This window comes from Ambystoma mexicanum, chromosome 2q, assembly GCF_040938575.1.
Source record: "Ambystoma mexicanum isolate Mex_15411 chromosome 2q, UKY_AmexF1_1, whole genome shotgun sequence".
In the NCBI taxonomy this organism is placed as follows: Eukaryota; Metazoa; Chordata; class Amphibia; order Caudata; family Ambystomatidae; genus Ambystoma; species Ambystoma mexicanum.
The window spans coordinates 127,536,849-127,557,656 of record NC_090924.1 but is presented as its reverse complement, the minus strand read 5'-3'; the positions used below and the strand labels follow the sequence as shown (position 1 = coordinate 127,557,656).

Sequence of the window (20,808 nt, the reverse complement as noted above, 5' to 3'; positions counted from 1 at the left end):
AGGGTGAAAGGTGCTTGCGATACACTGTTCCTTCCTTCCTTCCTTCCTTCCTTTATTCCTCTTATGCTGTTTATGTAATAAGAGGGGACGATACACAGAAGAGAGAAAGTGGCCCAACACACTAGACTAGCAGTCTTCTGATCAATCTGCAGCTGGCAAGGTGGGGGAGAGCCTTTATTTTGCACCTGCTGGGATCTGCATTGGCAGAAGCTCTGAGGGCTGGGCCTTTCCTTTTGCCTGTAAAAACAAAAAGCAGCCCTCCTCCCTCCAGCCCTGAGAGCATGGGCGTGACACTGGAAAAAGCAGCATCTCCCCTTTGGTAAAGATGACCATTGCACAGCTGCTCACTCAGAGCTCGATCGTGCTCGATCAGGCTCGATCAGGCGAGATATATTTAGGTCACCAGCAAAGTCTGTTCTCTTTTCTTGCGTAGGGTGAGCATTCACAGAGCCCAGCTTCGTTGACAAGAGTGCAAAAGGTGTATACTAAAAGCTTTCTGCTTTACTTGAGCGCCATGGCCGTTATTATATTTTGGCTGCTCCAAGCAATCTCTGTCCAGCCGATGCAAATTTCCAGCTCAAATTTTCCCAGCACTCAAAAAGTCCCTCCTCCCGCCAGCTCTGCTTTCAGGAAGTTCAGCAGAAGCAGTCCAACTTCTGTTCCCACTTCAGAGGAAAAGCTTTCTCGGGCCAGAGAAAGCCAGGGAATCACTGTACCGGCAAGTGCATTTCTTACAACTGGTAATCCCTCAGAACACAGAAATGAAGAAGCTGTATATGAAAATGTATTATTTCTTTGGTACACTAACCTATGTAACTAATATGGACCATTTCAGAGGACGGAGCGGACCCAACTGTGATCCCAGAGACCCAAATACCCAGCAGTAGGGAAAATAAATCCTCTCTGTGCTCTGCAACATTACATACACAAAATGCAAGCGCGTGCATTTTTTTATTGGCCCCATATACAGAATACATGTGAGGATGCTTGCCTTCCCAGTGTATTTCTCAAGCTCTTGAGAGCATATGCTATTTCCATGGGAACGCAAATAAGTTCATACTTTACATTTGTGTGTGACAAAAGGGGAAAAAAACTATTTTGTGTAAAATGCCAGCAGAGAGTGTTTCTGCCCGGTCTCGAACCGGGGACCTTTCGCGTGCGAGGCGAACGTGATAACCACTACACTACAGAAACAGCTGCTTGCTCACCTTTGTAGGGACTGGGAGAACAGGTGCAAAGGGCAGTGCAAGTGGACCTGCTTAAAGACTAATCAAATGCCTTGCGCCTGAAGCTCACACAATCCAGCCTAAAACATACGTCCTATCAAGCATGCGCACATATACAAGTATGCCAGCTGAGGGCCTATGCAGCGTACAGAGGGAAGGACATATTTCCACTTTGAGATCGGACGGCCAAAACTCACAAGCAAATCAAGGAATGTTACTGAGAGCTAACAGAGAACACAAAGTGCTTGTCGCAAGGACATGGCACGCAAAGAGGTTCAGGAAGTGAATTGTTCATCGACTACTGCTTACCGAGAAAACCAGAGAGTCTGTCCAATGAAAATAACATTGAAAAAACAAAAAAAAGGAGCTCAAGTTAACCACCTTGATTGGGCTCGTCCGGGATTTGAACCCGGGTCCTCTCGCACCCAAAGCGAGAATCATACCCCTAGACCAACGAGCCACGGTCCTTTGAGCATTTGACGGAATTGTCCTCAGCGTTTGCACCCCCCTTAGGATTCGAGGCCAAGAATGCCTATTCCTGAAGTTTGTTCCTGCCGCTGAAAGCCTTGTCGGTGTATGAGCCAAATGAATGCCCCAGTCGGCACGCTCTGACTGTCTTCACAGGTCTCCTCCTCATCCCGAAGGTTGGTGGCCCATTGACATCAGGGTGGAAGGTGCTTGCGATACACTGTTCCTTCCTTCCTTCCTTCCTTCCTTTATTCCTCTTATGCTGTTTATGTAATAAGAGGGGACGATACACAGAAGAGAGAAAGTGGCCCAACACACTAGACTAGCAGTCTTCTGATCAATCTGCAGCTGGCAAGGTGGGGGAGAGCCTTTATTTTGCACCTGCTGGGATCTGCATTGGCAGAAGCTCTGAGGGCTGGGCCTTTCCTTTTGCCTGTAAAAACAAAAAGCAGCCCTCCTCCCTCCAGCCCTGAGAGCATGGGCGTGACACTGGAAAAAGCAGCATCTCCCCTTTGGTAAAGATGACCATTGCACAGCTGCTCACTCAGAGCTCGATCGTGCTCGATCAGCGAGATATATTTAGGTCACCAGCAAAGTCTGTTCTCTTTTCTTGCGTAGGGTGAGCATTCACAGAGCCCAGCTTCGTTGACAAGAGTGCAAAAGGTGTATACTAAAAGCTTTCTGCTTTACTTGAGCGCCATGGCCGTTATTATATTTTGGCTGCTCCAAGCAATCTCCGTCCAGCCGATGCAAATTTCCAGCTCAAATTTTCCCAGCACTCAAAAAGTCCCTCCTCCCGCCAGCTCTGCTTTCAGGAAGTTCAGCAGAAGCAGTCCAACTTCTGTTCCCACTTCAGAGGAAAAGCTTTCTCGGGCCAGAGAAAGCCAGGGAATCACTGTACCGGCAAGTGCATTTCTTACAACTGGTAATCCCTCAGAACACAGAAATGAAGAAGCTGTATATGAAAATGTATTATTTCTTTGGTACACTAACCTATGTAACTAATATGGACCATTTCAGAGGACGGAGCGGACCCAACTGTGATCCCAGAGACCCAAATACCCAGCAGTAGGGAAAATAAATCCTCTCTGTGCTCTGCAACATTACATACACAAAATGCAAGCGCGTGCATTTTTTTATTGGCCCCATATACAGAATACATGTGAGGATGCTTGCCTTCCCAGTGTATTTCTCAAGCTCTTGAGAGCATATGCTATTTCCATGGGAACGCAAATAAGTTCATACTTTACATTTGTGTGTGACAAAAGGGGAAAAAAACTATTTTGTGTAAAATGCCAGCAGAGAGTGTTTCTGCCCGGTCTCGAACCGGGGACCTTTCGCGTGTGAGGCGAACGTGATAACCACTACACTACAGAAACAGCTGCTTGCTCACCTTTGTAGGGACTGGGAGAACAGGTGCAAAGGGCAGTGCAAGTGGACCTGCTTAAAGACTAATCAAATGCCTTGCGCCTGAAGCTCACACAATCCAGCCTAAAACATACGTCCTATCAAGCATGCGCACATATACAAGTATGCCAGCTGAGGGCCTATGCAGCGTACAGAGGGAAGGACATATTTCCACTTTGAGATCGGACGGCCAAAACTCACAAGCAAATCAAGGAATGTTACTGAGAGCTAACAGAGAACACAAAGTGCTTGTCGCAAGGACATGGCACGCAAAGAGGTTCAGGAAGTGAATTGTTCATCGACTACTGCTTACCGAGAAAACCAGAGAGTCTGTCCAATGAAAATAACATTGAAAAAACAAAAAAAAGGAGCTCAAGTTAACCACCTTGATTGGGCTCGTCCGGGATTTGAACCCGGGACCTCTCGCACCCAAAGCGAGAATCATACCCCTAGACCAACGAGCCACGGTCCTTTGAGCATTTGACGGAATTGTCCTCAGCGTTTGCACCCCCCTTAGGATTCGAGGCCAAGAATGCCTATTCCTGAAGTTTGTTCCTGCCGCTGAAAGCCTTGTCGGTGTATGAGCCAAATGAATGCCCCAGTCGGCACGCTCTGACTGTCTTCACAGGTCTCCTCCTCATCCCGAAGGTTGGTGGCCCATTGACATCAGGGTGAAAGGTGCTTGCGATACACTGTTCCTTCCTTCCTTCCTTCCTTCCTTTATTCCTCTTATGCTGTTTATGTAATAAGAGGGGACGATACACAGAAGAGAGAAAGTGGCCCAACACACTAGACTAGCAGTCTTCTGATCAATCTGCAGCTGGCAAGGTGGGGGAGAGCCTTTATTTTGCACCTGCTGGGATCTGCATTGGCAGAAGCTCTGAGGGCTGGGCCTTTCCTTTTGCCTGTAAAAACAAAAAGCAGCCCTCCTCCCTCCAGCCCTGAGAGCATGGGCGTGACACTGGAAAAAGCAGCATCTCCCCTTTGGTAAAGATGACCATTGCACAGCTGCTCACTCAGAGCTCGATCGTGCTCGATCAGGCTCGATCAGGCGAGATATATTTAGGTCACCAGCAAAGTCTGTTCTCTTTTCTTGCGTAGGGTGAGCATTCACAGAGCCCAGCTTCGTTGACAAGAGTGCAAAAGGTGTATACTAAAAGCTTTCTGCTTTACTTGAGCGCCATGGCCGTTATTATATTTTGGCTGCTCCAAGCAATCTCTGTCCAGCCGATGCAAATTTCCAGCTCAAATTTTCCCAGCACTCAAAAAGTCCCTCCTCCCGCCAGCTCTGCTTTCAGGAAGTTCAGCAGAAGCAGTCCAACTTCTGTTCCCACTTCAGAGGAAAAGCTTTCTCGGGCCAGAGAAAGCCAGGGAATCACTGTACCGGCAAGTGCATTTCTTACAACTGGTAATCCCTCAGAACACAGAAATGAAGAAGCTGTATATGAAAATGTATTATTTCTTTGGTACACTAACCTATGTAACTAATATGGACCATTTCAGAGGACGGAGCGGACCCAACTGTGATCCCAGAGACCCAAATACCCAGCAGTAGGGAAAATAAATCCTCTCTGTGCTCTGCAACATTACATACACAAAATGCAAGCGCGTGCATTTTTTTATTGGCCCCATATACAGAATACATGTGAGGATGCTTGCCTTCCCAGTGTATTTCTCAAGCTCTTGAGAGCATATGCTATTTCCATGGGAACGCAAATAAGTTCATACTTTACATTTGTGTGTGACAAAAGGGGAAAAAAACTATTTTGTGTAAAATGCCAGCAGAGAGTGTTTCTGCCCGGTCTCGAACCGGGGACCTTTCGCGTGCGAGGCGAACGTGATAACCACTACACTACAGAAACAGCTGCTTGCTCACCTTTGTAGGGACTGGGAGAACAGGTGCAAAGGGCAGTGCAAGTGGACCTGCTTAAAGACTAATCAAATGCCTTGCGCCTGAAGCTCACACAATCCAGCCTAAAACATACGTCCTATCAAGCATGCGCACATATACAAGTATGCCAGCTGAGGGCCTATGCAGCGTACAGAGGGAAGGACATATTTCCACTTTGAGATCGGACGGCCAAAACTCACAAGCAAATCAAGGAATGTTACTGAGAGCTAACAGAGAACACAAAGTGCTTGTCGCAAGGACATGGCACGCAAAGAGGTTCAGGAAGTGAATTGTTCATCGACTACTGCTTACCGAGAAAACCAGAGAGTCTGTCCAATGAAAATAACATTGAAAAAACAAAAAAAAGGAGCTCAAGTTAACCACCTTGATTGGGCTCGTCCGGGATTTGAACCCGGGTCCTCTCGCACCCAAAGCGAGAATCATACCCCTAGACCAACGAGCCACGGTCCTTTGAGCATTTGACGGAATTGTCCTCAGCGTTTGCACCCCCCTTAGGATTCGAGGCCAAGAATGCCTATTCCTGAAGTTTGTTCCTGCCGCTGAAAGCCTTGTCGGTGTATGAGCCAAATGAATGCCCCAGTCGGCACGCTCTGACTGTCTTCACAGGTCTCCTCCTCATCCCGAAGGTTGGTGGCCCATTGACATCAGGGTGGAAGGTGCTTGCGATACACTGTTCCTTCCTTCCTTCCTTCCTTCCTTTATTCCTCTTATGCTGTTTATGTAATAAGAGGGGACGATACACAGAAGAGAGAAAGTGGCCCAACACACTAGACTAGCAGTCTTCTGATCAATCTGCAGCTGGCAAGGTGGGGGAGAGCCTTTATTTTGCACCTGCTGGGATCTGCATTGGCAGAAGCTCTGAGGGCTGGGCCTTTCCTTTTGCCTGTAAAAACAAAAAGCAGCCCTCCTCCCTCCAGCCCTGAGAGCATGGGCGTGACACTGGAAAAAGCAGCATCTCCCCTTTGGTAAAGATGACCATTGCACAGCTGCTCACTCAGAGCTCGATCGTGCTCGATCAGCGAGATATATTTAGGTCACCAGCAAAGTCTGTTCTCTTTTCTTGCGTAGGGTGAGCATTCACAGAGCCCAGCTTCGTTGACAAGAGTGCAAAAGGTGTATACTAAAAGCTTTCTGCTTTACTTGAGCGCCATGGCCGTTATTATATTTTGGCTGCTCCAAGCAATCTCCGTCCAGCCGATGCAAATTTCCAGCTCAAATTTTCCCAGCACTCAAAAAGTCCCTCCTCCCGCCAGCTCTGCTTTCAGGAAGTTCAGCAGAAGCAGTCCAACTTCTGTTCCCACTTCAGAGGAAAAGCTTTCTCGGGCCAGAGAAAGCCAGGGAATCACTGTACCGGCAAGTGCATTTCTTACAACTGGTAATCCCTCAGAACACAGAAATGAAGAAGCTGTATATGAAAATGTATTATTTCTTTGGTACACTAACCTATGTAACTAATATGGACCATTTCAGAGGACGGAGCGGACCCAACTGTGATCCCAGAGACCCAAATACCCAGCAGTAGGGAAAATAAATCCTCTCTGTGCTCTGCAACATTACATACACAAAATGCAAGCGCGTGCATTTTTTTATTGGCCCCATATACAGAATACATGTGAGGATGCTTGCCTTCCCAGTGTATTTCTCAAGCTCTTGAGAGCATATGCTATTTCCATGAGAACGCAAATAAGTTCATACTTTACATTTGTGTGTGACAAAAGGGGAAAAAAACTATTTTGTGTAAAATGCCAGCAGAGAGTGTTTCTGCCCGGTCTCGAACCGGGGACCTTTCGCGTGTGAGGCGAACGTGATAACCACTACACTACAGAAACAGCTGCTTGCTCACCTTTGTAGGGACTGGGAGAACAGGTGCAAAGGGCAGTGCAAGTGGACCTGCTTAAAGACTAATCAAATGCCTTGCGCCTGAAGCTCACACAATCCAGCCTAAAACATACGTCCTATCAAGCATGCGCACATATACAAGTATGCCAGCTGAGGGCCTATGCAGCGTACAGAGGGAAGGACATATTTCCACTTTGAGATCGGACGGCCAAAACTCACAAGCAAATCAAGGAATGTTACTGAGAGCTAACAGAGAACACAAAGTGCTTGTCGCAAGGACATGGCACGCAAAGAGGTTCAGGAAGTGAATTGTTCATCGACTACTGCTTACCGAGAAAACCAGAGAGTCTGTCCAATGAAAATAACATTGAAAAAACAAAAAAAAGGAGCTCAAGTTAACCACCTTGATTGGGCTCGTCCGGGATTTGAACCCGGGACCTCTCGCACCCAAAGCGAGAATCATACCCCTAGACCAACGAGCCACGGTCCTTTGAGCATTTGACGGAATTGTCCTCAGCGTTTGCACCCCCCTTAGGATTCGAGGCCAAGAATGCCTATTCCTGAAGTTTGTTCCTGCCGCTGAAAGCCTTGTCGGTGTATGAGCCAAATGAATGCCCCAGTCGGCACGCTCTGACTGTCTTCACAGGTCTCCTCCTCATCCCGAAGGTTGGTGGCCCATTGACATCAGGGTGAAAGGTGCTTGCGATACACTGTTCCTTCCTTCCTTCCTTCCTTCCTTTATTCCTCTTATGCTGTTTATGTAATAAGAGGGGACGATACACAGAAGAGAGAAAGTGGCCCAACACACTAGACTAGCAGTCTTCTGATCAATCTGCAGCTGGCAAGGTGGGGGAGAGCCTTTATTTTGCACCTGCTGGGATCTGCATTGGCAGAAGCTCTGAGGGCTGGGCCTTTCCTTTTGCCTGTAAAAACAAAAAGCAGCCCTCCTCCCTCCAGCCCTGAGAGCATGGGCGTGACACTGGAAAAAGCAGCATCTCCCCTTTGGTAAAGATGACCATTGCACAGCTGCTCACTCAGAGCTCGATCGTGCTCGATCAGGCTCGATCAGGCGAGATATATTTAGGTCACCAGCAAAGTCTGTTCTCTTTTCTTGCGTAGGGTGAGCATTCACAGAGCCCAGCTTCGTTGACAAGAGTGCAAAAGGTGTATACTAAAAGCTTTCTGCTTTACTTGAGCGCCATGGCCGTTATTATATTTTGGCTGCTCCAAGCAATCTCTGTCCAGCCGATGCAAATTTCCAGCTCAAATTTTCCCAGCACTCAAAAAGTCCCTCCTCCCGCCAGCTCTGCTTTCAGGAAGTTCAGCAGAAGCAGTCCAACTTCTGTTCCCACTTCAGAGGAAAAGCTTTCTCGGGCCAGAGAAAGCCAGGGAATCACTGTACCGGCAAGTGCATTTCTTACAACTGGTAATCCCTCAGAACACAGAAATGAAGAAGCTGTATATGAAAATGTATTATTTCTTTGGTACACTAACCTATGTAACTAATATGGACCATTTCAGAGGACGGAGCGGACCCAACTGTGATCCCAGAGACCCAAATACCCAGCAGTAGGGAAAATAAATCCTCTCTGTGCTCTGCAACATTACATACACAAAATGCAAGCGCGTGCATTTTTTTATTGGCCCCATATACAGAATACATGTGAGGATGCTTGCCTTCCCAGTGTATTTCTCAAGCTCTTGAGAGCATATGCTATTTCCATGGGAACGCAAATAAGTTCATACTTTACATTTGTGTGTGACAAAAGGGGAAAAAAACTATTTTGTGTAAAATGCCAGCAGAGAGTGTTTCTGCCCGGTCTCGAACCGGGGACCTTTCGCGTGTGAGGCGAACGTGATAACCACTACACTACAGAAACAGCTGCTTGCTCACCTTTGTAGGGACTGGGAGAACAGGTGCAAAGGGCAGTGCAAGTGGACCTGCTTAAAGACTAATCAAATGCCTTGCGCCTGAAGCTCACACAATCCAGCCTAAAACATACGTCCTATCAAGCATGCGCACATATACAAGTATGCCAGCTGAGGGCCTATGCAGCGTACAGAGGGAAGGACATATTTCCACTTTGAGATCGGACGGCCAAAACTCACAAGCAAATCAAGGAATGTTACTGAGAGCTAACAGAGAACACAAAGTGCTTGTCGCAAGGACATGGCACGCAAAGAGGTTCAGGAAGTGAATTGTTCATCGACTACTGCTTACCGAGAAAACCAGAGAGTCTGTCCAATGAAAATAACATTGAAAAAACAAAAAAAAGGAGCTCAAGTTAACCACCTTGATTGGGCTCGTCCGGGATTTGAACCCGGGTCCTCTCGCACCCAAAGCGAGAATCATACCCCTAGACCAACGAGCCACGGTCCTTTGAGCATTTGACGGAATTGTCCTCAGCGTTTGCACCCCCCTTAGGATTCGAGGCCAAGAATGCCTATTCCTGAAGTTTGTTCCTGCCGCTGAAAGCCTTGTCGGTGTATGAGCCAAATGAATGCCCCAGTCGGCACGCTCTGACTGTCTTCACAGGTCTCCTCCTCATCCCGAAGGTTGGTGGCCCATTGACATCAGGGTGGAAGGTGCTTGCGATACACTGTTCCTTCCTTCCTTCCTTCCTTCCTTTATTCCTCTTATGCTGTTTATGTAATAAGAGGGGACGATACACAGAAGAGAGAAAGTGGCCCAACACACTAGACTAGCAGTCTTCTGATCAATCTGCAGCTGGCAAGGTGGGGGAGAGCCTTTATTTTGCACCTGCTGGGATCTGCATTGGCAGAAGCTCTGAGGGCTGGGCCTTTCCTTTTGCCTGTAAAAACAAAAAGCAGCCCTCCTCCCTCCAGCCCTGAGAGCATGGGCGTGACACTGGAAAAAGCAGCATCTCCCCTTTGGTAAAGATGACCATTGCACAGCTGCTCACTCAGAGCTCGATCGTGCTCGATCAGCGAGATATATTTAGGTCACCAGCAAAGTCTGTTCTCTTTTCTTGCGTAGGGTGAGCATTCACAGAGCCCAGCTTCGTTGACAAGAGTGCAAAAGGTGTATACTAAAAGCTTTCTGCTTTACTTGAGCGCCATGGCCGTTATTATATTTTGGCTGCTCCAAGCAATCTCTGTCCAGCCGATGCAAATTTCCAGCTCAAATTTTCCCAGCACTCAAAAAGTCCCTCCTCCCGCCAGCTCTGCTTTCAGGAAGTTCAGCAGAAGCAGTCCAACTTCTGTTCCCACTTCAGAGGAAAAGCTTTCTCGGGCCAGAGAAAGCCAGGGAATCACTGTACCGGCAAGTGCATTTCTTACAACTGGTAATCCCTCAGAACACAGAAATGAAGAAGCTGTATATGAAAATGTATTATTTCTTTGGTACACTAACCTATGTAACTAATATGGACCATTTCAGAGGACGGAGCGGACCCAACTGTGATCCCAGAGACCCAAATACCCAGCAGTAGGGAAAATAAATCCTCTCTGTGCTCTGCAACATTACATACACAAAATGCAAGCGCGTGCATTTTTTTATTGGCCCCATATACAGAATACATGTGAGGATGCTTGCCTTCCCAGTGTATTTCTCAAGCTCTTGAGAGCATATGCTATTTCCATGGGAACGCAAATAAGTTCATACTTTACATTTGTGTGTGACAAAAGGGGAAAAAAACTATTTTGTGTAAAATGCCAGCAGAGAGTGTTTCTGCCCGGTCTCGAACCGGGGACCTTTCGCGTGTGAGGCGAACGTGATAACCACTACACTACAGAAACAGCTGCTTGCTCACCTTTGTAGGGACTGGGAGAACAGGTGCAAAGGGCAGTGCAAGTGGACCTGCTTAAAGACTAATCAAATGCCTTGCGCCTGAAGCTCACACAATCCAGCCTAAAACATACGTCCTATCAAGCATGCGCACATATACAAGTATGCCAGCTGAGGGCCTATGCAGCGTACAGAGGGAAGGACGTATTTCCACTTTGAGATCGGACGGCCAAAACTCACAAGCAAATCAAGGAATGTTACTGAGAGCTAACAGAGAACACAAAGTGCTTGTCGCAAGGACATGGCACGCAAAGAGGTTCAGGAAGTGAATTGTTCATCGACTACTGCTTACCGAGAAAACCAGAGAGTCTGTCCAATGAAAATAACATTGAAAAAACAAAAAAAAGGAGCTCAAGTTAACCACCTTGATTGGGCTCGTCCGGGATTTGAACCCGGGACCTCTCGCACCCAAAGTGAGAATCATACCCCTAGACCAACGAGCCACGGTCCTTGGAGCATTTGACGGAATTGTCCTCAGCGTTTGCACCCCCCTTAGGATTCGAGGCCAAGAATGCCTATTCCTGAAGTTTGTTCCTGCCGCTGAAAGCCTTGTCGGTGTATGAGCCAAATGAATGCCCCAGTCGGCACGCTCTGACTGTCTTCACAGGTCTCCTCCTCATCCCGAAGGTTGGTGGCCCATTGACATCAGGGTGGAAGGTGCTTGCGATACACTGTTCCTTCCTTCCTTCCTTCCTTCCTTTATTCCTCTTATGCTGTTTATGTAATAAGAGGGGACGATACACAGAAGAGAGAAAGTGGCCCAACACACTAGACTAGCAGTCTTCTGATCAATCTGCAGCTGGCAAGGTGGGGGAGAGCCTTTATTTTGCACCTGCTGGGATCTGCATTGGCAGAAGCTCTGAGGGCTGGGCCTTTCCTTTTGCCTGTAAAAACAAAAAGCAGCCCTCCTCCCTCCAGCCCTGAGAGCATGGGCGTGACACTGGAAAAAGCAGCATCTCCCCTTTGGTAAAGATGACCATTGCACAGCTGCTCACTCAGAGCTCGATCGTGCTCGATCAGGCGAGATATATTTAGGTCACCAGCAAAGTCTGTTCTCTTTTCTTGCGTAGGGTGAGCATTCACAGAGCCCAGCTTCGTTGACAAGAGTGCAAAAGGTGTATACTAAAAGCTTTCTGCTTTACTTGAGCGCCATGGCCGTTATTATATTTTGGCTGCTCCAAGCAATCTCTGTCCAGCCGATGCAAATTTCCAGCTCAAATTTTCCCAGCACTCAAAAAGTCCCTCCTCCCGCCAGCTCTGCTTTCAGGAAGTTCAGCAGAAGCAGTCCAACTTCTGTTCCCACTTCAGAGGAAAAGCTTTCTCGGGCCAGAGAAAGCCAGGGAATCACTGTACCGGCAAGTGCATTTCTTACAACTGGTAATCCCTCAGAACACAGAAATGAAGAAGCTGTATATGAAAATGTATTATTTCTTTGGTACACTAACCTATGTAACTAATATGGACCATTTCAGAGGACGGAGCGGACCCAACTGTGATCCCAGAGACCCAAATACCCAGCAGTAGGGAAAATAAATCCTCTCTGTGCTCTGCAACATTACATACACAAAATGCAAGCGCGTGCATTTTTTTATTGGCCCCATATACAGAATACATGTGAGGATGCTTGCCTTCCCAGTGTATTTCTCAAGCTCTTGAGAGCATATGCTATTTCCATGGGAACGCAAATAAGTTCATACTTTACATTTGTGTGTGACAAAAGGGGAAAAAAACTATTTTGTGTAAAATGCCAGCAGAGAGTGTTTCTGCCCGGTCTCGAACCGGGGACCTTTCGCGTGTGAGGCGAACGTGATAACCACTACACTACAGAAACAGCTGCTTGCTCACCTTTGTAGGGACTGGGAGAACAGGTGCAAAGGGCAGTGCAAGTGGACCTGCTTAAAGACTAATCAAATGCCTTGCGCCTGAAGCTCACACAATCCAGCCTAAAACATACGTCCTATCAAGCATGCGCACATATACAAGTATGCCAGCTGAGGGCCTATGCAGCGTACAGAGGGAAGGACATATTTCCACTTTGAGATCGGACGGCCAAAACTCACAAGCAAATCAAGGAATGTTACTGAGAGCTAACAGAGAACACAAAGTGCTTGTCGCAAGGACATGGCACGCAAAGAGGTTCAGGAAGTGAATTGTTCATCGACTACTGCTTACCGAGAAAACCAGAGAGTCTGTCCAATGAAAATAACATTGAAAAAACAAAAAAAAGGAGCTCAAGTTAACCACCTTGATTGGGCTGGTCCGGGATTTGAACCCGGGACCTCTCGCACCCAAAGCGAGAATCATACCCCTAGACCAACGAGCCACGGTCCTTTGAGCATTTGACGGAATTGTCCTCAGCGTTTGCACCCCCCTTAGGATTCGAGGCCAAGAATGCCTATTCCTGAAGTTTGTTCCTGCCGCTGAAAGCCTTGTCGGTGTATGAGCCAAATGAATGCCCCAGTCGGCACGCTCTGACTGTCTTCACAGGTCTCCTCCTCATCCCGAAGGTTGGTGGCCCATTGACATCAGGGTGAAAGGTGCTTGCGATACACTGTTCCTTCCTTCCTTCCTTCCTTCCTTCCTTTATTCCTCTTATGCTGTTTATGTAATAAGAGGGGACGATACACAGAAGAGAGAAAGTGGCCCAACACACTAGACTAGCAGTCTTCTGATCAATCTGCAGCTGGCAAGGTGGGGGAGAGCCTTTATTTTGCACCTGCTGGGATCTGCATTGGCAGAAGCTCTGAGGGCTGGGCCTTTCCTTTTGCCTGTAAAAACAAAAAGCAGCCCTCCTCCCTCCAGCCCTGAGAGCATGGGCGTGACACTGGAAAAAGCAGCATCTCCCCTTTGGTAAAGATGACCATTGCACAGCTGCTCACTCAGAGCTCGATCGTGCTCGATCAGGCTCGATCAGGCGAGATATATTTAGGTCACCAGCAAAGTCTGTTCTCTTTTCTTGCGTAGGGTGAGCATTCACAGAGCCCAGCTTCGTTGACAAGAGTGCAAAAGGTGTATACTAAAAGCTTTCTGCTTTACTTGAGCGCCATGGCCGTTATTATATTTTGGCTGCTCCAAGCAATCTCTGTCCAGCCGATGCAAATTTCCAGCTCAAATTTTCCCAGCACTCAAAAAGTCCCTCCTCCCGCCAGCTCTGCTTTCAGGAAGTTCAGCAGAAGCAGTCCAACTTCTGTTCCCACTTCAGAGGAAAAGCTTTCTCGGGCCAGAGAAAGCCAGGGAATCACTGTACCGGCAAGTGCATTTCTTACAACTGGTAATCCCTCAGAACACAGAAATGAAGAAGCTGTATATGAAAATGTATTATTTCTTTGGTACACTAACCTATGTAACTAATATGGACCATTTCAGAGGACGGAGCGGACCCAACTGTGATCCCAGAGACCCAAATACCCAGCAGTAGGGAAAATAAATCCTCTCTGTGCTCTGCAACATTACATACACAAAATGCAAGCGCGTGCATTTTTTTATTGGCCCCATATACAGAATACATGTGAGGATGCTTGCCTTCCCAGTGTATTTCTCAAGCTCTTGAGAGCATATGCTATTTCCATGGGAACGCAAATAAGTTCATACTTTACATTTGTGTGTGACAAAAGGGGAAAAAAACTATTTTGTGTAAAATGCCAGCAGAGAGTGTTTCTGCCCGGTCTCGAACCGGGGACCTTTCGCGTGTGAGGCGAACGTGATAACCACTACACTACAGAAACAGCTGCTTGCTCACCTTTGTAGGGACTGGGAGAACAGGTGCAAAGGGCAGTGCAAGTGGACCTGCTTAAAGACTAATCAAATGCCTTGCGCCTGAAGCTCACACAATCCAGCCTAAAACATACGTCCTATCAAGCATGCGCACATATACAAGTATGCCAGCTGAGGGCCTATGCAGCGTACAGAGGGAAGGACATATTTCCACTTTGAGATCGGACGGCCAAAACTCACAAGCAAATCAAGGAATGTTACTGAGAGCTAACAGAGAACACAAAGTGCTTGTCGCAAGGACATGGCACGCAAAGAGGTTCAGGAAGTGAATTGTTCATCGACTACTGCTTACCGAGAAAACCAGAGAGTCTGTCCAATGAAAATAACATTGAAAAAACAAAAAAAAGGAGCTCAAGTTAACCACCTTGATTGGGCTCGTCCGGGATTTGAACCCGGGTCCTCTCGCACCCAAAGCGAGAATCATACCCCTAGACCAACGAGCCACGGTCCTTTGAGCATTTGACGGAATTGTCCTCAGCGTTTGCACCCCCCTTAGGATTCGAGGCCAAGAATGCCTATTCCTGAAGTTTGTTCCTGCCGCTGAAAGCCTTGTCGGTGTATGAGCCAAATGAATGCCCCAGTCGGCACGCTCTGACTGTCTTCACAGGTCTCCTCCTCATCCCGAAGGTTGGTGGCCCATTGACATCAGGGTGGAAGGTGCTTGCGATACACTGTTCCTTCCTTCCTTCCTTCCTTCCTTTATTCCTCTTATGCTGTTTATGTAATAAGAGGGGACGATACACAGAAGAGAGAAAGTGGCCCAACACACTAGACTAGCAGTCTTCTGATCAATCTGCAGCTGGCAAGGTGGGGGAGAGCCTTTATTTTGCACCTGCTGGGATCTGCATTGGCAGAAGCTCTGAGGGCTGGGCCTTTCCTTTTGCCTGTAAAAACAAAAAGCAGCCCTCCTCCCTCCAGCCCTGAGAGCATGGGCGTGACACTGGAAAAAGCAGCATCTCCCCTTTGGTAAAGATGACCATTGCACAGCTGCTCACTCAGAGCTCGATCGTGCTCGATCAGCGAGATATATTTAGGTCACCAGCAAAGTCTGTTCTCTTTTCTTGCGTAGGGTGAGCATTCACAGAGCCCAGCTTCGTTGACAAGAGTGCAAAAGGTGTATACTAAAAGCTTTCTGCTTTACTTGAGCGCCATGGCCGTTATTATATTTTGGCTGCTCCAAGCAATCTCTGTCCAGCCGATGCAAATTTCCAGCTCAAATTTTCCCAGCACTCAAAAAGTCCCTCCTCCCGCCAGCTCTGCTTTCAGGAAGTTCAGCAGAAGCAGTCCAACTTCTGTTCCCACTTCAGAGGAAAAGCTTTCTCGGGCCAGAGAAAGCCAGGGAATCACTGTACCGGCAAGTGCATTTCTTACAACTGGTAATCCCTCAGAACACAGAAATGAAGAAGCTGTATATGAAAATGTATTATTTCTTTGGTACACTAACCTATGTAACTAATATGGACCATTTCAGAGGACGGAGCGGACCCAACTGTGATCCCAGAGACCCAAATACCCAGCAGTAGGGAAAATAAATCCTCTCTGTGCTCTGCAACATTACATACACAAAATGCAAGCGCGTGCATTTTTTTATTGGCCCCATATACAGAATACATGTGAGGATGCTTGCCTTCCCAGTGTATTTCTCAAGCTCTTGAGAGCATATGCTATTTCCATGGGAACGCAAATAAGTTCATACTTTACATTTGTGTGTGACAAAAGGGGAAAAAAACTATTTTGTGTAAAATGCCAGCAGAGAGTGTTTCTGCCCGGTCTCGAACCGGGGACCTTTCGCGTGTGAGGCGAACGTGATAACCACTACACTACAGAAACAGCTGCTTGCTCACCTTTGTAGGGACTGGGAGAACAGGTGCAAAGGGCAGTGCAAGTGGACCTGCTTAAAGACTAATCAAATGCCTTGCGCCTGAAGCTCACACAATCCAGCCTAAAACATACGTCCTATCAAGCATGCGCACATATACAAGTATGCCAGCTGAGGGCCTATGCAGCGTACAGAGGGAAGGACGTATTTCCACTTTGAGATCGGACGGCCAAAACTCACAAGCAAATCAAGGAATGTTACTGAGAGCTAACAGAGAACACAAAGTGCTTGTCGCAAGGACATGGCACGCAAAGAGGTTCAGGAAGTGAATTGTTCATCGACTACTGCTTACCGAGAAAACCAGAGAGTCTGTCCAATGAAAATAACATTGAAAAAACAAAAAAAAGGAGCTCAAGTTAACCACCTTGATTGGGCTCGTCCGGGATTTGAACCCGGGACCTCTCGCACCCAAAGTGAGAATCATACCCCTAGACCAACGAGCCACGGTCCTTGGAGCATTTGACGGAATTGTCCTCAGCGTTTGCACCCCCCTTAGGATTCGAGGCCAAGAATGCCTATTCCTGAAGTTTGTTCCTGCCGCTGAAAGCCTTGTCGGTGTATGAGCCAAATGAATGCCCCAGTCGGCACGCTCTGACTGTCTTCACAGGTCTCCTCCTCATCCCGAAGGTTGGTGGCCCATTGACATCAGGGTGGAAGGTGCTTGCGATACACTGTTCCTTCCTTCCTTCCTTCCTTCCTTTATTCCTCTTATGCTGTTTATGTAATAAGAGGGGACGATACACAGAAGAGAGAAAGTGGCCCAACACACTAGACTAGCAGTCTTCTGATCAATCTGCAGCTGGCAAGGTGGGGGAGAGCCTTTATTTTGCACCTGCTGGGATCTGCATTGGCAGAAGCTCTGAGGGCTGGGCCTTTCCTTTTGCCTGTAAAAACAAAAAGCAGCCCTCCTCCCTCCAGCCCTGAGAGCATGGGCGTGACACTGGAAAAAGCAGCATCTCCCCTTTGGTAAAGATGACCATTGCACAGCTGCTCACTCAGAGCTCGATCGTGCTCGATCAGGCGAGATATATTTAGGTCACCAGCAAAGTCTGTTCTCTTTTCTTGCGTAGGGTGAGCATTCACAGAGCCCAGCTTCGTTGACAAGAGTGCAAAAGGTGTATACTAAAAGCTTTCTGCTTTACTTGAGCGCCATGGCCGTTATTATATTTTGGCTGCTCCAAGCAATCTCTGTCCAGCCGATGCAAATTTCCAGCTCAAATTTTCCCAGCACTCAAAAAGTCCCTCCTCCCGCCAGCTCTGCTTTCAGGAAGTTCAGCAGAAGCAGTCCAACTTCTGTTCCCACTTCAGAGGAAAAGCTTTCTCGGGCCAGAGAAAGCCAGGGAATCACTGTACCGGCAAGTGCATTTCTTACAACTGGTAATCCCTCAGAACACAGAAATGAAGAAGCTGTATATGAAAATGTATTATTTCTTTGGTACACTAACCTATGTAACTAATATGGACCATTTCAGAGGACGGAGCGGACCCAACTGTGATCCCAGAGACCCAAATACCCAGCAGTAGGGAAAATAAATCCTCTCTGTGCTCTGCAACATTACATACACAAAATGCAAGCGCGTGCATTTTTTTATTGGCCCCATATACAGAATACATGTGAGGATGCTTGCCTTCCCAGTGTATTTCTCAAGCTCTTGAGAGCATATGCTATTTCCATGGGAACGCAAATAAGTTCATACTTTACATTTGTGTGTGACAAAAGGGGAAAAAAACTATTTTGTGTAAAATGCCAGCAGAGAGTGTTTCTGCCCGGTCTCGAACCGGGGACCTTTCGCGTGTGAGGCGAACGTGATAACCACTACACTACAGAAACAGCTGCTTGCTCACCTTTGTAGGGACTGGGAGAACAGGTGCAAAGGGCAGTGCAAGTGGACCTGCTTAAAGACTAATCAAATGCCTTGCGCCTGAAGCTCACACAATCCAGCCTAAAACATACGTCCTATCAAGCATGCGCACATATACAAGTATGCCAGCTGAGGGCCTATGCAGCGTACAGAGGGAAGGACATATTTCCACTTTGAGATCGGACGGCCAAAACTCACAAGCAAATCAAGGAATGTTACTGAGAGCTAACAGAGAACACAAAGTGCTTGTCGCAAGGACATGGCACGCAAAGAGGTTCAGGAAGTGAATTGTTCATCGACTACTGCTTACCGAGAAAACCAGAGAGTCTGTCCAATGAAAATAACATTGAAAAAACAAAAAAAAGGAGCTCAAGTTAACCACCTTGATTGGGCTCGTCCGGGATTTGAACCCGGGTCCTCTCGCACCCAAAGCGAGAATCATACCCCTAGACCAACGAGCCACGGTCCTTTGAGCATTTGACGGAATTGTCCTCAGCGTTTGCACCCCCCTTAGGATTCGAGGCCAAGAATGCCTATTCCTGAAGTTTGTTCCTGCCGCTGAAAGCCTTGTCGGTGTATGAGCCAAATGAATGCCCCAGTCGGCACGCTCTGACTGTCTTCACAGGTCTCCTCCTCATCCCGAAGGTTGGTGGCCCATTGACATCAGGGTGGAAGGTGCTTGCGATACACTGTTCCTTCCTTCCTTCCTTCCTTCCTTTATTCCTCTTATGCTGTTTATGTAATAAGAGGGGACGATACACAGAAGAGAGAAAGTGGCCCAACACACTAGACTAGCAGTCTTCTGATCAATCTGCAGCTGGCAAGGTGGGGGAGAGCCTTTATTTTGCACCTGCTGGGATCTGCATTGGCAGAAGCTCTGAGGGCTGGGCCTTTCCTTTTGCCTGTAAAAACAAAAAGCAGCCCTCCTCCCTCCAGCCCTGAGAGCATGGGCGTGACACTGGAAAAAGCAGCATCTCCCCTTTGGTAAAGATGACCATTGCACAGCTGCTCACTCAGAGCTCGATCGTGCTCGATCAGCGAGATATATTTAGGTCACCAGCAAAGTCTGTTCTCTTTTCTTGCGTAGGGTGAGCATTCACAGAGCCCAGCTTCGTTGACAAGAGTGCAAAAGGTGTATACTAAAAGCTTTCTGCTTTACTTGAGCGCCATGGCCGTTATTATATTTTGGCTGCTCCAAGCAATCTCTGTCCAGCCGATGCAAATTTCCAGCTCAAATTTTCCCAGCACTCAAAAAGTCCCTCCTCCCGCCAGCTCTGCTTTCAGGAAGTTCAGCAGAAGCAGTCCAACTTCTGTTCCCACTTCAGAGGAAAAGCTTTCTCGGGCCAGAGAAAGCCAGGGAATCACTGTACCGGCAAGTGCATTTCTTACAACTGGTAATCCCTCAGAACACAGAAATGAAGAAGCTGTATATGAAAATGTATTATTTCTTTGGTACACTAACCTATGTAACTAATATGGACCATTTCAGAGGACGGAGCGGACCCAACTGTGATCCCAGAGACCCAAATACCCAGCAGTAGGGAAAATAAATCCTCTCTGTGCTCTGCAACATTACATACACAAAATGCAAGCGCGTGCATTTTTTTATTGGCCCCATATACAGAATACATGTGAGGATGCTTGCCTTCCCAGTGTATTTCTCAAGCTCTTGAGAGCATATGCTATTTCCATGGGAACGCAAATAAGTTCATACTTTACATTTGTGTGTGACAAAAGGGGAAAAAAACTATTTTGTGTAAAATGCCAGCAGAGAGTGTTTCTGCCCGGTCTCGAACCGGGGACCTTTCGCGTGTGAGGCGAACGTGATAACCACTACACTACAGAAACAGCTGCTTGCTCACCTTTGTAGGGACTGGGAGAACAGGTGCAAAGGGCAGTGCAAGTGGACCTGCTTAAAGACTAATCAAATGCCTTGCGCCTGAAGCTCACACAATCCAGCCTAAAACATACGTCCTATCAAGCATGCGCACATATACAAGTATGCCAGCTGAGGGCCTATGCAGCGTACAGAGGGAAGGACGTATTTCCACTTTGAGATCGGACGGCCAAAACTCACAAGCAAATCAAGGAATGTTACTGAGAGCTAACAGAGAACACAAAGTGCTTGTCGCAAGGACATGGCACGCAAAGAGGTTCAGGAAGTGAATTGTTCATCGACTACTGCTTACCGAGAAAACCAGAGAGTCTGTCCAATGAAAATAACATTGAAAAAACAAAAAAAAGGAGCTCAAGTTAACCACCTTGATTGGGCTCGTCCGGGATTTGAACCCGGGACCTCTCGCACCCAAAGTGAGAATCATACCCCTAGACCAACGAGCCACGGTCCTTGGAGCATTTGACGGAATTGTCCTCAGCGTTTGCACCCCCCTTAGGATTCGAGGCCAAGAATGCCTATTCCTGAAGTTTGTTCCTGCCGCTGAAAGCCTTGTCGGTGTATGAGCCAAATGAATGCCCCAGTCGGCACGCTCTGACTGTCTTCACAGGTCTCCTCCTCATCCCGAAGGTTGGTGGCCCATTGACATCAGGGTGGAAGGTGCTTGCGATACACTGTTCCTTCCTTCCTTCCTTCCTTCCTTTATTCCTCTTATGCTGTTTATGTAATAAGAGGGGAC

The 20,808-nt window shown here is 47.5% G+C and overlaps 21 non-coding genes across 21 annotated transcripts; all 21 read right to left on the bottom strand.

Annotated features, from left to right (window-relative positions):
• Positions 1 to 1,121: 1,121 nt before the first annotated feature.
• Positions 1,122 to 1,194, bottom strand: TRNAA-CGC (transfer RNA alanine (anticodon CGC)). The gene has a single exon. It is a non-coding gene; the product is annotated as a tRNA-Ala (tRNA).
• Positions 1,195 to 1,614: 420 nt separating this feature from the next.
• Positions 1,615 to 1,686, bottom strand: TRNAP-UGG (transfer RNA proline (anticodon UGG)). Its single transcript has one exon. It is a non-coding gene; the product is annotated as a tRNA-Pro (tRNA).
• A 1,314-nt stretch (positions 1,687 to 3,000) lies between these two features.
• On the bottom strand, positions 3,001 to 3,073 carry TRNAV-CAC (transfer RNA valine (anticodon CAC)). Its single transcript has one exon. It is a non-coding gene; the product is annotated as a tRNA-Val (tRNA).
• A 420-nt stretch (positions 3,074 to 3,493) lies between these two features.
• On the bottom strand, positions 3,494 to 3,565 carry TRNAP-UGG (transfer RNA proline (anticodon UGG)). Its single transcript has one exon. It is a non-coding gene; the product is annotated as a tRNA-Pro (tRNA).
• Positions 3,566 to 4,890: 1,325 nt separating this feature from the next.
• TRNAA-CGC (transfer RNA alanine (anticodon CGC)) lies at positions 4,891 to 4,963 on the bottom strand. The gene has a single exon. It is a non-coding gene; the product is annotated as a tRNA-Ala (tRNA).
• A 420-nt stretch (positions 4,964 to 5,383) lies between these two features.
• On the bottom strand, positions 5,384 to 5,455 carry TRNAP-UGG (transfer RNA proline (anticodon UGG)). Its single transcript has one exon. It is a non-coding gene; the product is annotated as a tRNA-Pro (tRNA).
• A 1,314-nt stretch (positions 5,456 to 6,769) lies between these two features.
• Positions 6,770 to 6,842, bottom strand: TRNAV-CAC (transfer RNA valine (anticodon CAC)). Its single transcript has one exon. It is a non-coding gene; the product is annotated as a tRNA-Val (tRNA).
• Positions 6,843 to 7,262: 420 nt separating this feature from the next.
• Positions 7,263 to 7,334, bottom strand: TRNAP-UGG (transfer RNA proline (anticodon UGG)). The gene has a single exon. It is a non-coding gene; the product is annotated as a tRNA-Pro (tRNA).
• A 1,325-nt stretch (positions 7,335 to 8,659) lies between these two features.
• On the bottom strand, positions 8,660 to 8,732 carry TRNAV-CAC (transfer RNA valine (anticodon CAC)). Its single transcript has one exon. It is a non-coding gene; the product is annotated as a tRNA-Val (tRNA).
• Positions 8,733 to 9,152: 420 nt separating this feature from the next.
• On the bottom strand, positions 9,153 to 9,224 carry TRNAP-UGG (transfer RNA proline (anticodon UGG)). The gene has a single exon. It is a non-coding gene; the product is annotated as a tRNA-Pro (tRNA).
• Positions 9,225 to 10,538: 1,314 nt separating this feature from the next.
• On the bottom strand, positions 10,539 to 10,611 carry TRNAV-CAC (transfer RNA valine (anticodon CAC)). Its single transcript has one exon. It is a non-coding gene; the product is annotated as a tRNA-Val (tRNA).
• A 420-nt stretch (positions 10,612 to 11,031) lies between these two features.
• On the bottom strand, positions 11,032 to 11,103 carry TRNAP-UGG (transfer RNA proline (anticodon UGG)). The gene has a single exon. It is a non-coding gene; the product is annotated as a tRNA-Pro (tRNA).
• A 1,315-nt stretch (positions 11,104 to 12,418) lies between these two features.
• Positions 12,419 to 12,491, bottom strand: TRNAV-CAC (transfer RNA valine (anticodon CAC)). The gene has a single exon. It is a non-coding gene; the product is annotated as a tRNA-Val (tRNA).
• A 1,821-nt stretch (positions 12,492 to 14,312) lies between these two features.
• TRNAV-CAC (transfer RNA valine (anticodon CAC)) lies at positions 14,313 to 14,385 on the bottom strand. Its single transcript has one exon. It is a non-coding gene; the product is annotated as a tRNA-Val (tRNA).
• A 420-nt stretch (positions 14,386 to 14,805) lies between these two features.
• TRNAP-UGG (transfer RNA proline (anticodon UGG)) lies at positions 14,806 to 14,877 on the bottom strand. Its single transcript has one exon. It is a non-coding gene; the product is annotated as a tRNA-Pro (tRNA).
• Positions 14,878 to 16,191: 1,314 nt separating this feature from the next.
• Positions 16,192 to 16,264, bottom strand: TRNAV-CAC (transfer RNA valine (anticodon CAC)). Its single transcript has one exon. It is a non-coding gene; the product is annotated as a tRNA-Val (tRNA).
• Positions 16,265 to 16,684: 420 nt separating this feature from the next.
• TRNAP-UGG (transfer RNA proline (anticodon UGG)) lies at positions 16,685 to 16,756 on the bottom strand. Its single transcript has one exon. It is a non-coding gene; the product is annotated as a tRNA-Pro (tRNA).
• Positions 16,757 to 18,071: 1,315 nt separating this feature from the next.
• Positions 18,072 to 18,144, bottom strand: TRNAV-CAC (transfer RNA valine (anticodon CAC)). The gene has a single exon. It is a non-coding gene; the product is annotated as a tRNA-Val (tRNA).
• Positions 18,145 to 18,564: 420 nt separating this feature from the next.
• TRNAP-UGG (transfer RNA proline (anticodon UGG)) lies at positions 18,565 to 18,636 on the bottom strand. The gene has a single exon. It is a non-coding gene; the product is annotated as a tRNA-Pro (tRNA).
• A 1,314-nt stretch (positions 18,637 to 19,950) lies between these two features.
• On the bottom strand, positions 19,951 to 20,023 carry TRNAV-CAC (transfer RNA valine (anticodon CAC)). The gene has a single exon. It is a non-coding gene; the product is annotated as a tRNA-Val (tRNA).
• A 420-nt stretch (positions 20,024 to 20,443) lies between these two features.
• TRNAP-UGG (transfer RNA proline (anticodon UGG)) lies at positions 20,444 to 20,515 on the bottom strand. The gene has a single exon. It is a non-coding gene; the product is annotated as a tRNA-Pro (tRNA).
• Between the last annotated feature and the right edge of the window lie 293 nt (positions 20,516 to 20,808).